Below are 14489 nucleotides of genomic sequence, written 5' to 3'. Positions count from 1 at the left end.
ATCCTGGGAAAGAGTTTTTGTCCAGTCAATCCTGTCAAAGTCTTTTGCAATGATTCAGTTCTTATCTGAAGTTTTAAACAAAACTATCTATTTTTTGCACATCCTACCACTGATATATTGATGAAGATTTTTAATTCACGCACCAAATTTTGTAGGTTTACTGGCACTGGAAAGAATGCAGTGGCCATTTTACCACAAAAACCACTCAGCAGCAAAGTGACAATCTTGTAGATACTCCTGAAAAAAAAACAACTTCTGCTCTTCATAAACCAATTCCAACACATTCATCTGGCTGAGGTGTCAAAAGATGGCACATAAGCTGTGAGAAAACTTTTTCATTCCTCCCATAGGTCTGTAGTTAGATTATATATTTTGCTTAGTGGTGGGCCTTTCCTTCTCTGCCTAATAAATGGAAAATAAATGGCTGAGCTGCTGCTATCTCTGGAAATGGCAGATTACAGCAGTTGACCCAATGTGCAAAACACACTGGAGTCCTCATGTCTAAAGGCTCAGCAAGTAAATCAGTTTATTTACTGATCTGAGTTAAATACCTTTACTTTGTGTCTATGCTTAGTCTGAGGCAAGTGGAAGGTAATAATGTCATTTAAGGTAACCCACTGTAGAGCAGGTTGAGCAGATGCCTTGATGTTTGCTGGAGGCTGAGATCTGCCACTAGCATGTGGCGACACATCACATTGCAACTGGTCCCTTACATGGTATCTAAAAGCAACAAATGAGGAAGGAGAGATACTTAGAGGTGATGCAATAACATTTAAGTTGGTTGAAAGTTCTTAAGTAAGACAGTATAAAATTTTCACTCTATTTAGGGAAATGGCAATAGTTACTAAAAGTTAAGTACCAGCTAGGCTGGTGCTCGCTAAATAGAGACTTTATTTTGGCAGCAAACTCAAGTGATATAATGGACTTTTTTTTGGCCCCCTTTAATTCCAGTGTTATTTTGCTATTTTCATATGTGCTTGTACTTCACATTTTCAGACCAACAAATCAGTCAGACTCTGGAAAGGCTTTCCAGCACTTTAGGACCGTGACAGAAAACCTAATTAATTCTAATATGGAGAGTTTCCAGTTTATGCACAATAGTCTCTGAGAGGGATGTGTGTCATAGCAAAAGAGACAGGGGTTCTCTAGAAACCTTACCAGTCTCAGTTTTGTACACTCTTGACTGTCGTGTCTTGGCTGAAGGAAGAGGGATTCTGCCAGCTGGGAGTAGGCAAGGGACTGGTTTAAATGACCTCTGATTCAATGACTTCATCCTGGACAGGATAATTGACACAAATTCAGGAGCTAGGCACATAATCTCAAAGAAAGTCTGGGGTTGCAAGTGGAGGCAGAAGGACAGACCATGGTATATTGTCCTCTTCTTACTGTTAAGTCAATGAGAGCTTGCCTGCATTATTTGCATCCAAGTGGCTTGTATATCCAGGCCTTAATTTCTGACTCAGGACTTTTTTTTCTGACAGGAAATTTCAGATCAGGACTTTTGTGTCATGTTCCTTAATGCAGTAACTTAATGGAGCACAGAGAAGAGAGAAGATAAAAGTAGAGAGGTACATAAATCTTCTCAGCCACAGTGGCTTAAATGTGTTCTTTAAGTCCATACAAATTATTTCCAACTGCATTTCCTTATCTGTCTTAGAAATTAACTTGAACTACTTTTTTTTGTTTTGTTTTTTTTAAAACCCTCATTTTAGTCGATTATTTAAAGCTGTAGGTAGCTCCAGAGTTAATTTTTCCTCCTTTCCAGAGAAAAGCCCAGGATTTCTGTGAACATTGTACACTTACCCAAGGGGCCAATTACTTTTGTATCAGTCTGTTGGAAAGATCAAAGCAAATGAATTGTGAAGAAAGAGGGAGCAGAAAAAAGTGTAGTGTTTATTTTCAGTTCTATTTATTTTGGAAAAAAGATCCTCAGTATCTGTAAATTGCTTAAGTATGTTTTATTTACTGTTTATACCAGCTGAAGATCTGGTTCCTTGAACTTAACAAGATAATGTTTTTTTAAGTTGGCTTGTGGGGTTTTTGTTTGCTTGTTTGTTTTTTTTTTTTTCCTTTATTTGAATGTAGTGCTTCAGACATCTCAATAAGTTATTTTTGGGGGAAGTGTGTTACCGTAAGAGCTGACTGTCACAGTGCTGTAATTCCAGCTTCACTAGAAACAATGTGAATGTATCTGAAAGGCCTGTATGTTTCAGAATATCCACTGTAACTTTATTTTTTTTATGAACAAATGAATGTTTCAACTTCAAGCGATAACACTGAGACCAAATTAGTTTGCATCTATGTCATCCCATGGGCATCAGTAAGCTTGTGAGAGCATGACCCTGGCAGAATGTCAGCCAATCTATTTTTCTCCATTTTTGGCTGGCTAGAGCTGTGGACCAGGATCTGTTTCTGATTATGTGTCAGATATTAGACACAGCAGAGGAATCCATAACCCCTGTTAGGTTCCATGGGAAGTTAAGCACCTCCTAATGGGATCCAGAAGAAGCAGCAGGCTGGGAAGAACACAGTCTAAATCATGGAATTGTTTTGATTGGAAAAGACCTTTAAGATCATCAAGGCCATCAACTGCTGACCAAGCACATGTACCCAGCATGATTAGCCCATGGCTGCCTGAAGTTAGTCAATAGGAGACATTCAGAACAGAATGAGAGAAAGCTTCCTCAGAACAGCAGTGCCACTTCTGTCAACTTGGGAACCTCAGCTGTGAAGAAGAGGCCCTGACATCCTTTCTTACAGAGAAATTGAAAGTTCTGTTTGCAGTGGAAGTGCTGGCAATTTCTTTTCTATGCAAGTTTAACTATTAGAAAATTAAATACTTGCATTCTGTTCCCTTGCCAGTCTAAGTACTTAGTGATGGTGGCTCTTGTCTCACTGGGAAAAAATGCACTAACCATCAGGCTAGTGGTGACATTGGTGAGCCATTCCCTGTTCACAGTTCACTCTTGGGAAGCAGAAGAGAAAAATCATATGAGATGCCATGGGGTTAGAAAGACAAGTGTGTTTGAACTTGCCTGTGAGTACACTAAAAGGGCTGCTCATCCCAACACTGGGAACTGTACTTCTTTCTGTAAAATACAAAATCAGTGCTCTAAGAAGGAGCCAGAGCCCCGTTCTCCCTTGATTAGCACCATTGCACCAGGTGACAATATCATACTCCTACTTTATGGTTCTCTGGTTAATCTGATGTTTACAAGGGCAATAAACAGCAGTGAAAAGTGTTCCTACACACCTGAAATTTCAGCCTCGTGTTCACTACCACACTTCATCACATAAAGAGAGGGAGGGAGCAAATGTCTGAAAGAAGATGATGGCTGCAGCTACATCTTACACAGTCTTGATCCTGTCACTATTCAAGACTCTGTAATGTCTACAGGAACAAGCCTTTAGGAAAGAGTGTGGAGGAGATTTGTATCCCAAACAAGCATGCATATGGACTAAGCATTAAAATGTTTCTGTCTGTAGAGACTAGACTGCTGCTCAGAGTATTAAAAAATGTGCACCTGCAGAAAAGATTTACAGCTAATTGAGGAAGTGTCTTAGGGAATTAGAGTTCAAGAGATTTGAGCAAAGTTACTTGAACCACAGTTTGAGGGTTTTTTGTAAGGCTACATCCCATTTTAAGTATTCAAATATTTTACTGGATTTATCCCAAAGACTATAGGCTGGTTCCTGGAAGAAATTTGAAATAACCAAGATAAAAAATACCAGTAGCCATACCGATCAGAGACCTTCTGAGACCTTAGCAGCAACCTGTTGATACAGCAAATCCATATGAGTAGAGAAAGTGGGAAGGAAGCAGCTGTGCATATGGGGAGGAGAGGATAGGTCAGGTGGCTCAAAACAGACAAATCGCAGTGCATCTTCTTATGGTGCTCAGTATAAATGGCCCCTAAGAGAGCCCTCTGCTAGGGTCTTTAGCTTGTGAGCTAGCAGGATTAGTGAATCTGTTTGTATCCCCTACTATGGCTCTTCCTGCATCTGATTCAGAACAGCTCTTCAAGTGGATGAACTTTCCCAAAACAGATATGTCCTTCATGCATGCTGGGAACAGATTTCCTGCAAAAAAAAAGGTTATGTTAAAGATCCCAAAGGGGTATGAGTGGGCCTTAAGCATAGCAGCTTTGGAGACTGATGACATTAAGCAACTATCCTGCCTGGACTTTCGGATCACGCTTTTGTTGTAGGCCTGATGAGGGTAGAGGAACAAAATGTGCTGACAGGGTCGATCATTTTCCACCACCAGCAATACATAACCAAGAGACTTCCACAGAAAAAAAAAAGATATTGGCCACCTGTGAAGAAGGTTGAGCTGCTTCAGGAGTATTTGGCACCAAAGTACAGCTTCTCCTGGCACCATAACTGCTAATCCTGACCTGAGCATACCAGGGGAAGGTAGTATCTACCTATGGCACCACTGATACTACCTGGAGTAAGTAGATCAATCTGACAAGGCAGAAAGCATGATCAGGAAGCCTCAGGTGCTCAGGCATCATGCAGGCAATCACCAATTGGCCAGAGGGTTCAGTGTTCAGAATGGCTTGTGGGGAACTGGTGGAGATGGAAATCCACAGCATGGAGCCCCAGTCAACAGGTTGCAGAAGCAAAGGAGGGGCAAGTTTACTTGAGCCACCTGTATTCCCTCTGCTCCTGTTGCTGAGGTGCATCCTGTTCAGAGGTGTTCTTGAGGGGGGTGAATTTTCCCTCTACATCTATCTCCTCAATAAGGTGTTTCTGGTGGTGGAAGCTAAGTGAGAAATGCTGATGCTCCTGCAGGCTTCAGATTCTTCCACATTGACCCTCTTCCTCTTCCCTGGTTGCACACACACTGTAGTTTGATGAAACCAGTTAAATTGCCCCTCAGGAAGATAGGCTTGGAGAAAGTTTCGGCCTCTCTGCTGCACACCCCAGCATTTTCCTTTATGCAGTGATTTTCATATTGATTGCTGGCTTCACATTCAATAATTGGTTGTAGTTGCTGCTGCTCCTGCAGCCTGTTTTCTCACCCAAGAAGAATATAATTCATCAAGGATTTTCCTGCCTCCCTAAATAGGCTCTCAGCTTAGAATCATAGAATTGGCTGGGTTGGAAGGGACCTCAGAGATCATCAAGTCCAACCCTTGATCCACTACCGCTGCAGTTACCAGACCATGGCACTGAGTGCCACATCCAGTCTCTTTTTAAATATCTCCAGGGACAGAGAAACCACTACTTCCCGGGGCAGCCCATTCCAATGTCTGATCACCCTCTCAGTAAAGAAATTCTTTCTAATGTCCAACCTAAACCTCCCCCAGCACAACTTAAGACTGTGCCCTCTTGTCTTGCTGAGGGTTGCCTGGAGCTTGGCTGCTCCAAGCCTGTTGTGGACTGTTCCTGGGACCCTGGACTTGGGCACCGCCATCTGCTACCTAGTCCAGTTTGGGCCTTTTCTGATTGGGAAGTAATCACCACCTGAAGAATGTGCTATCCATGTTTATAAATGTGCATATACTGGTAACCCACCATTGATTTATTTTGAGACCCACTCAACTGTGGCAGAAGTGAAGGGAGGAGTAGGTGAATCTAGATAGTTTGCAGAGGTCAAATGTATTCAGCTCATCATTGCTGAGCTGAAGAAGTGACCATTATTTTAGCTGTGCACCAACTCCTGCATTGTAGCTAATCCTTTCTGGGGGTGGCTGAAAAGGTGGAAATGGGATAACTGGCAGCAGAAGGGGAAACCAGTTTTGGGCAGCTGACCTGTGGCAGGATGTTGCTGTCCAGCTGCATAAATCGGTGGTGAATATATAGCATGTAGATGCCAGCATGCCTAAAAAATAGGCTACTGAGGAGCCTAGAAACAACTGTCAGGTGAACCAGGCTACCAAGTTGTCTGAAGTAGGTACAGATGGGAAACACAAATGAGAATTATGTTTATGTTCAGTGAACCCATAGCTTTTGTGGTCACCAAGGAAGAGATGGAGCATACAGATGGCACCGAGACCAAAGGGTCTATCTAGCCATGGATGTTACCACAAACATTATTTACAAGTGAAATTGGGCTGCTGTTTTGCAGGCCTTATGGTTAAAACCTCTGTGGTACAGGAGATGCTGGCTTAAATATAAATATGGAGAGGGCTATGGCTGTCAAACTGATTATATGAAACTCACCAGGGTAAGTGCTATGTGGTCACAATGGTAGAAGGAAGAACTGAATGGCTGGGAGCATATCCTCTTCTTCATACCAATGCCTCAGCCTTAAAATGCAAGTTTTATGGTGGCATGGGACCCCAGAAAGGATTGATTCAAACATTGAGACTCATTTCAAAAACAACCTGATAGCTAAGTGAGCCAAAGAGCATGATATAGAGTGGATCTATCCCTCAGGCTCCAAAAGGTCTCAATGTCATAATGTGTTGCTAAAAACCACCCTGAAAGCGATGGGTGAAAAAACAGAACAAATAGGTAGTGTGAGCCATGTGGGATTGTGCAGCTGAGCTAGCCCTGCCCAATCAGACCTTTTGCATACAGTGGAAGGGGATCAGGTTCCTGTTGTATATGAGAAGAACCTGTTGGCAAAAGCTGTTTGGGTTTCTTCAGCTCTGGGTGAAGACGTAATTCATCCATGGGGATGTCTCTGTTCAAAGGAGACCCACTGGTGAGTGATTCTGCTGGATGGAGAGGTCCAGTGTGTACCACAGGGAAATTTGACTCTGGCCAAGAAAATTTAAGTTCCAATTGCATAATGTAAATTTTTGTATATAACTACATTGTATGTAGTTATGGAAGCACATTTTAAGGAATATGGTGTGTATCCTGTTTTTAGAGAACCAGGATTAAAAATATCAATAACCATACTGATTTGAGAGCCCAGCAGCAGCCTGTTGCAAGAGGGAAAGCAGCTGTGCCATTTGGAAAGAGGGTGGGTCAGGTTACCCAACATGGAGCACTCACTGTGCTCCTTCCCATGGTGGTCAGGAGAAATCTGCTCCTAAGAGACCCCTCTGCTGGCTGCTCTGGCTGGTGTACTGGGGTCTGCTTTGGGGTCTGCTTGGTTGTTGCTCCCTCTCTCCCTGCTGCAAAGATGAGGATGTCACCAGCTGCATTTTGTACAGTCCTGATCCTTCTCAGTGTTCAAAACTCTGTAAATATCTATGGGGCAAGCTTTTAGGAAAACTGAGCAGAAGAATGTTTTTTGAGCACAACCAAGCAGACATATGAATTAAGCATTGAAATGCTTGTTTCTGTAAAAACACTAGGTTACTAATAAGGGTATTGAAAAACATGCACTTACTCTTTCTTTGGGTGTTGGGGTTGAACTACATTTGAGCAAACTAACTTGAACTGAAGCTTTAGTTTGAAGTCCTTTTGTAAGGCTACATCCCATTTTAAGCATTCAAGTATTTTTATTGGATTTCTCCCAAAGACTGATAAGCTGGCTCCTAGAAGGCGAGTGATAGTCTTCCTTTTTGCAAATTCTGTCCTCCAAGCCTCTGGTAGTTGATTCTGTGGATGAATTCCTTCCATAGTTCGTGGTGATTGATGACTGTGTATTTGTGTATTTGTATATTTGGAAAAACTGCCCTTACGTGGGCATGGAACAGATCACATGTTTTAACAGGAGAAAGTCATCTTCCTGTTTATATGCCTGTTGATAACCACTCAACATGGTGTCCCTGCTGTTAATAGAAAGCTCCAAGTACATCATTACACAGGCAAGGTTTCATGTAGCCTTTAAGGGCCCTTACCTGAGTAAGGAGTAAGGAGTGAGCATAAGGAGTAAGGAGTGAGCACGTATGGGGACTGTGTTAGTAGTAGCAGGAGTACTGGTGTGCTGGTAGCACATTGTAGAGCAACAATTGGGAAGGGAGACTTTGGCTGACCACCCTTGGACAGTCTCTCAGTTTCTTACAAAACACACCATCCTTTGTGGGATCACTTATACCCAAGCCGAGGGGGCAGGACTTTGGTTTCATAAGAAACAGCCAGATGCAATGAAATCTGTAATTCTCTATTTATGTATTTTTGACACGAGAGGCTGAGTCACAATTGCTGCAATTTGAACCTCTTATTAGAGGGATGATAATTATTCCAGATTGGATGTTCCCTATGTATTAAATCTATATATATACTGCTGCTTAACCCCTAATGGCTACAGTTTTACTGTCATCAAAGTTGGCAGGAATTTTTGGTACTGACTTAGTAGGGATCAAGGCTAGAGTTCGTTTTTTTATTCTTCAGCTGCAGGAAATTCCTCCTTCTGAACTTTGGCTATATTCTTAAATCAGGGATCAATTTACACGAACTTTTCCCTTACAAAAGCATATTCCTTTCCTGAATTTTGTCTCCATAATACAGTGACTGATAAAACAGTTTCCGTTTAAATGATGCCCAGCATATTGAGTAAAATAGGCAAATTCATATTTACTGCCAGCATCTGCTTTTGGTATGTCCCCTCCAAGTTGCCAGCTTTCCAGTGGAACACTGGTTGAGTTGCCTAAAAGGGCTTCAGTGTTTATTAAATGGGTCACAGAAACTACAGAAATTATAAAAATTATAAAAAAAGACACCTAAAAAGTTTGAGGCAAAGCCTATTGGTTCTGCTTGTCACCTCTATTAAACAGGAAGATGACTTTCTCCTGTTGAAACAGCTGAGCTCTTCCATGGAGAACAGCTGTTCCCACTTAAGGGCAGTTTTTCCAAAACTATCCAAAGTTTACAGGTCTTTAAACTTAACACAATTCCCATATGTCAAGTTACCAAGACCTCCTTTCTAGGTAACTGTAAAGAAATGAATGGAAACTTGTAATTCTAGACCGTTTTCTTTCCCTGCCTCTCAAGAGGGTAATAGAGGAAGACTGCTGTAGCTGTGGTACAGCAATAAAACAAGTGTTAAGCAAGTTGACTCAGGAGTATCTCTGACATGGATGAGAGGAATTCTGATACTGGCTGTTGAAACTCATGCAAAACACACACACACAATGTTTTCCAGTGGTGGGCTAGCAGCCTTTATGGTTTTATTCTATCATGCTACTTTTGCTATGAATGGCATTCAGAAACATTGCCTCATAGTTAACTTGTGCTTGAAAGTTACTGTCACCTATAGTTATAGAGGTACAGAAATGGAAGGATGAATTTATCATTATAGATAGAGAAAATACATTCTTTCCTAGCCCAGTCTTTATCTAGGCAGACTTGTGGAGGGCCTATGCTTCTATATGTTACTTTTGCATCTTCTAATAGGGCTTTCTCCTGCCAGCCTTGTGCAGTGTTTTTTCAGTCATACTTGAATAAACTAAGAAATGAGATGTTCTGCCCAGTTATAATTTTCATCATGTACAAGTGATATTGCCAAAAGAAGTAGATGTTGGCTACAGGTGGTTAGGCTGTGTTAAATAAAACATTAGCTAAATTATCTGGCAGCTACAACTTGAAGGCCTCCCAAAATCATAGTACAAGATAACAGTAGAAGCCTTGAAAATTCAAGCACGGGGCAATAACAGAGGCCTGAGAACTACAGACACAAAACCCCAAACTGTCAACCACAGGTCACTAAAGAAATGAACCCTGAGAAAGAAGCTGAGTCAACCAATTTTGTGGGCTAATACAGAGAACAAGTCTACAACACAAGTAAAACCTAGAACATGTAAACTGAGATGGAACATGAACTGTGAGCCAACAAAGAATAGACCATTACCAAGCATATGAAAATGACCCTAGACAGACCTTGACCCTAGGCAGACCTAAATAAGGAGGAAGAAATGCACAACATCATTCTCCTCCTGGCCAAGAGGAAGAAATCATAAATATTAGCACTGTAATCAAGACAAAGAACTTGTGATGCTGACAATGTACTATAACCAGCCCTTGCTTTTTCTAAGGAAGACTGGTGTTACTGACTTGTGAACCCAGTGCAGGGTTCACAAGGTTCACACCAGAGAAATATGTAGATAACAGGAAGTTTGTGTATAGTAGTTTTAGTTACATTGCATTACATTATTGAATAATCTGCAATAATTAGCTCATTTGGACTGTAAGCCTTAGTGTGATTGTAACCAGACTAATAAAAAATATGTGAAGATTTTGGTTCTTGGCTTTAGGGAGTGTTTCTTTAACCCACATAGAATGCATAGAAGGTTTGCTCTGGACCCTAAAAACAAGGACAGATTGATAAAACTCTGTTGCCACAAATGGTGAAGGCAGGCAACAAAGGCTGTGACCTGTGCTGTGACAGCACAGAAGAACAGAAATGGGATCAGAATGTGCTCAGCACAGTATGGTCTTCCCAATTCTATGGAAGCATGAGAAGATGGTTGTGTGATATTATAAGACCCAATTTTGTAAACCTGGACCTAAAATTGTCCTTTATTACACAGATCGGATGGCTAGAAAAGGTTATTGAAATGCCACCACCCTAGATGGACTCTTCTCTCATAAGAACAAGTTCAGAACTGCAGTTAAGATCCTATGAATCTGTGTGGATCTCCTTCCAAAAGAACGTTGACATTTCTAGTAGAAATGGGGTGTTAGGAGTTGATGCATGACTTGTTCTCTCTTGAAATGCAAAATATAAATAAAACCACAGGAGAGTCACTAGATGCTAACTATGGGAGATGGTTGCATTGATCTTGCAATGGAACCCTGAGACTCACCTGCTTTAATGCTTACAGGCACTACTAAGAACCACTGTTTTTTAGCTCTCCTGCACTTCGGGCAGTTCCCAGGGAATTCGCATATGAATACTGATGAAGGAGAAAAACAACAAGGTGTCCTCTTTCCAGTTTTCTTAGGCAGTGGCTACTCCAGTGTTGGTATGCATCGAAGTGACTGACCTGACTTGCCTTTCTCTGGATCCCCTCTGAATAGTAATCCTTTCACCCAAGACAGGCAAGAGCTGTGTGCATTTCAAAATGCAGGCTGGATTTACTGCTGGTAGAACAGATGCCCTTGCAATTCAGGAAAGTTTGCACAGCTCATTTTGTGCCAAGTTGCTTGCAGGGAAACTGTTTCCTCTTCTCCCAATAAACACAGCTTCCAGAAGGCATTTTATAGGCAAAATGTTTCAGGCAGGGGATGGGTGGATGTGGGGGTGGGGAGCAGACTGGAGCTTGGATAAAAGGGTTCTGTTTCGCTGGGTGGGAGACATAGTCCACACCTAATTTACAAACCAAGTTTATTAAGGCAGCTTTGTTTAAAAGAATGTTGGAACAAAACGTCATTATTTTTGATTATAGAGCCATAACAGTTTGAGCAGACAGAGTACAGACTAGGTATGATAAAACTTAAACGTGATAAATTAATTACCCCATTGTGACCATTTGCTTTCCAGACCTTAGACCCTATGCTTCTTCTTTAGAACCTTTTCAGTCTTGAAATAAATGCATAATTCTTCTGCCCTCCCTTTTGATTCAGTGAAGACCCTTTATAGTATCCAAACAACCAGTAAATTGATTAGTTTTTATACATTTAAGAAAACCAGCATAATCCTTGTTGCAGGAACCATTCAGTTTGAGCAGCACAGTACCAAGATTGTACTCAGTACATTGTGCATGCTGCATATGAAAGTTAAATGAGACTCACTATTTCCAAATTTTGCATGGCAGAGGCTGAAGTTTAACTCATTGCTTTTTCAGCTTTTTTTATTTTTCTTTTTCTTTTTCTTCTTTTTTTTTTTTTTTTGGTGTCGCCCAGATCACTTTTCTGCTGCAGATGCACACTCCCACTCATTGGGAATTTAGGCCAACATACAGCAGGCTGCCTTACCACTTGTTCACCATATTGTAGAAAGCCACAGACTGAAAACCTGTGGCTTAGCTATGTGTATCCTTTGTCCAAGTCTTAATATAAGCACTCCATTGTTTCAAAATGTTTGTGGATACCTGTAATATATTTAGAATACGCTTTAGTTCACGTGAGTTTTAATAATTTGTTATCCAACATGTTTCCCATTTTGCCTCCAGTTACTTCTGTTAATTAGGTATGTTACTTATGGCTTTTTTTGTTTTTTTAAATTTCAGCCTCTGCATAGATGAGCTTTTCTAAAAATCTGGTAACTGATTTTCCTAATTATTTTGGAATTTCAGCATTTCTGAAAAAGTGAGAGTTAGCCTCTGTGATCTCTATTTTAAAGTATATTTAGGTCTGAAAACTCTGTCATTTTTTGTGAAATGAGGATAATGGCATGTTCCCATTTAACACATACACACATATTGTCTGATAAATGCATGAACACTGATCAGAAATCTGTAGCATTTAAATATATAGTAGTGAGAAATATGCCAGGTAGAATTTATATTAAGATATTTTGGGCACAAAGAGCTATTTCGGGTTCCAGGTGGTCTGAATTTTTCATGTAGTTGCCTACAATAACTATATAGTATTTGTTCAAAATGCTGTTCATTAAAACAACTACTTACTGAGAATGTTTTATGGATATACTTTAGCCATTTTTAATACTTATGACCAGTGTCAATACACTGCTTCTGTGTCTGTTTGAAAGTATCTGAAGATGTCCAGAAACTTTACAGACCTTTAGAAGAAGTATTTAGTGCTGAGTCACAACTGGGATTTTTCATTTTCCCTACTTAAAATTCAGTACAGTACAAAGAGCACTATCCTATCTTTCTTTCACATATTTTGTAATCCAAAACCATTCTCTTAGGAGCTCCTTAGGATTTGGAAGTGAGTACATACCAAGGTGAACAGCTGTGGAAAAGTGCCCAAGATGAAAATAATTCAGTCTCTTCACACAATCTCCCTGTAGATTATACAACCAAACCCAGCATTACACTGTGATCATTCTGAATATTACCTGCTGATTAAAAGCAGTTTGATATTTTTTTAAACTGCGTCTTATGTCACTGGTTCTATTGCTCTCACTTTTCTATTTCTGTTGTCTGAGTTCTTTTCTAAATTTGTCTGACATAACAAAACTTCGAGGTATCTGTAAACTGCAGCATTTGACATGATGTACCTAAAAACCCCAGGACTACCTCTGTTTTTCTTGAACTATAATTGATAAAGTTTTTAGAAAACGTTGTAATTCCACTCTATATTTTTCTGCCTCACTGCATTCATTACCTTTTCAGAAAACCTCCACATCAAAACACAATACTTGCTTCAGGCACCCAGGGAGTGAATCTCTGGGACTCTCAGCTGTGTGATGAGTAATTGAGAACTCTTACTGGTTAACTACTGAGGAAGTCCAGAAGCGACTCAGCAGAACATTTCACTGGTCACAACTTCTCCGGTTTATGAGGCCGAATGTATTGCAAGCATTTTTATTTACATTAGAGCCACCATCTCATGGCTGCCTGCCGCTTGGCTTCAAGCACATTCCAAGCAGCACAACATCTCAAGTTACACACCAGTGGTGCCCAGCCTACCTCGGACTCAAGCTGAAGCTTTAGCTCCTTTTCCTGCGTTACCATAAAGTAATCGTTGTGTGAAATAACCCATCGGCAGGCTCCTCAGCTTTCTTCAGTGCTTCTGAGACATGATTTGCACCAGAGGAGGCTCAGAGGAGACCTCATCACTCTCTACAACTCCCTGAAAGGAGGGTGCAGCCAGGTGGGGGTTGGTCTCTTTTCCCAGGCAACCCTCAGCAAGACAAGAGGGCACGGTCTCAAGTTGTGCCGGGGGAGGTTTAGGTTGGACATTAGAAAGAATTTCTTTACTGAGAGGGTGATCAGACATTGGAACGGGCTGCCCAGGGAAGTAGTGGATTCTCCATCCCTGGAGATATTTAAAAAGAGACTGGATGTGGCACTCAGTGCCATGGTCTGGGAACTGCAGCAGTAGTGGATCAAGGGTTGGACTTGATGATCTCTGAGGTCCCTTCCAACCCAGCCAATTCTATGATTCTATAATTTCTTGGCACTTGAGCTCTTCAATTTCTCCTCTGTGTGAGGAATGCTTTCCACCAGTAATGCTGCTGTGATGCACAAGTAGAGAACCAGAGCTTGCGTTTTATTTCCTTGCCCTTCAAAAGATTAGGCAACAGCACCGGTATGTTTTAGTTAGATACAGTGTAGCCCAAAGCTATCAGTGCCTGCAGCCCCTTGAACGTACATGAGGCACACAGCACCCTCCAGAAGAAGGTGCAAAGGCATGAATCCCAGCTCCTTAATCCTCATTTATGTCTGACCTGTGACATTTCCAGCAGCTAAATTTTCAGAGAATGGACCTTAGCTGTACTATGTTTTTAAGCATAGGAAGGATAATCCTCCCTCCAGGACCAGTTTTTCTAGGAGCTTTAGGCATGTCTGTGCTTCACTCCCTGGTCACACTGTGTTAGTCTTTGCTGTGCTTCTGCCTGACTGAAGAGCAGGCGATCTGATAGTACCAAAATGTTTCCTGGGATGCTGGGTTAATGTTAAAACATACTGGCATGTAAATAAGGAATTGTTTTGTGTGTGTAGTCTGTGTACAGAGTGCTTTGAAAAAACACCAACATGTTAAAAATGCCATTTTAAGGAAAATACTGGACA

The sequence above is a fragment of the Heliangelus exortis genome, chromosome 2 (assembly GCF_036169615.1).
Source record: "Heliangelus exortis chromosome 2, bHelExo1.hap1, whole genome shotgun sequence".
NCBI classification, from domain to species: Eukaryota; Metazoa; Chordata; class Aves; order Apodiformes; family Trochilidae; genus Heliangelus; species Heliangelus exortis.
This window is presented reverse-complemented; position numbering follows the sequence as displayed.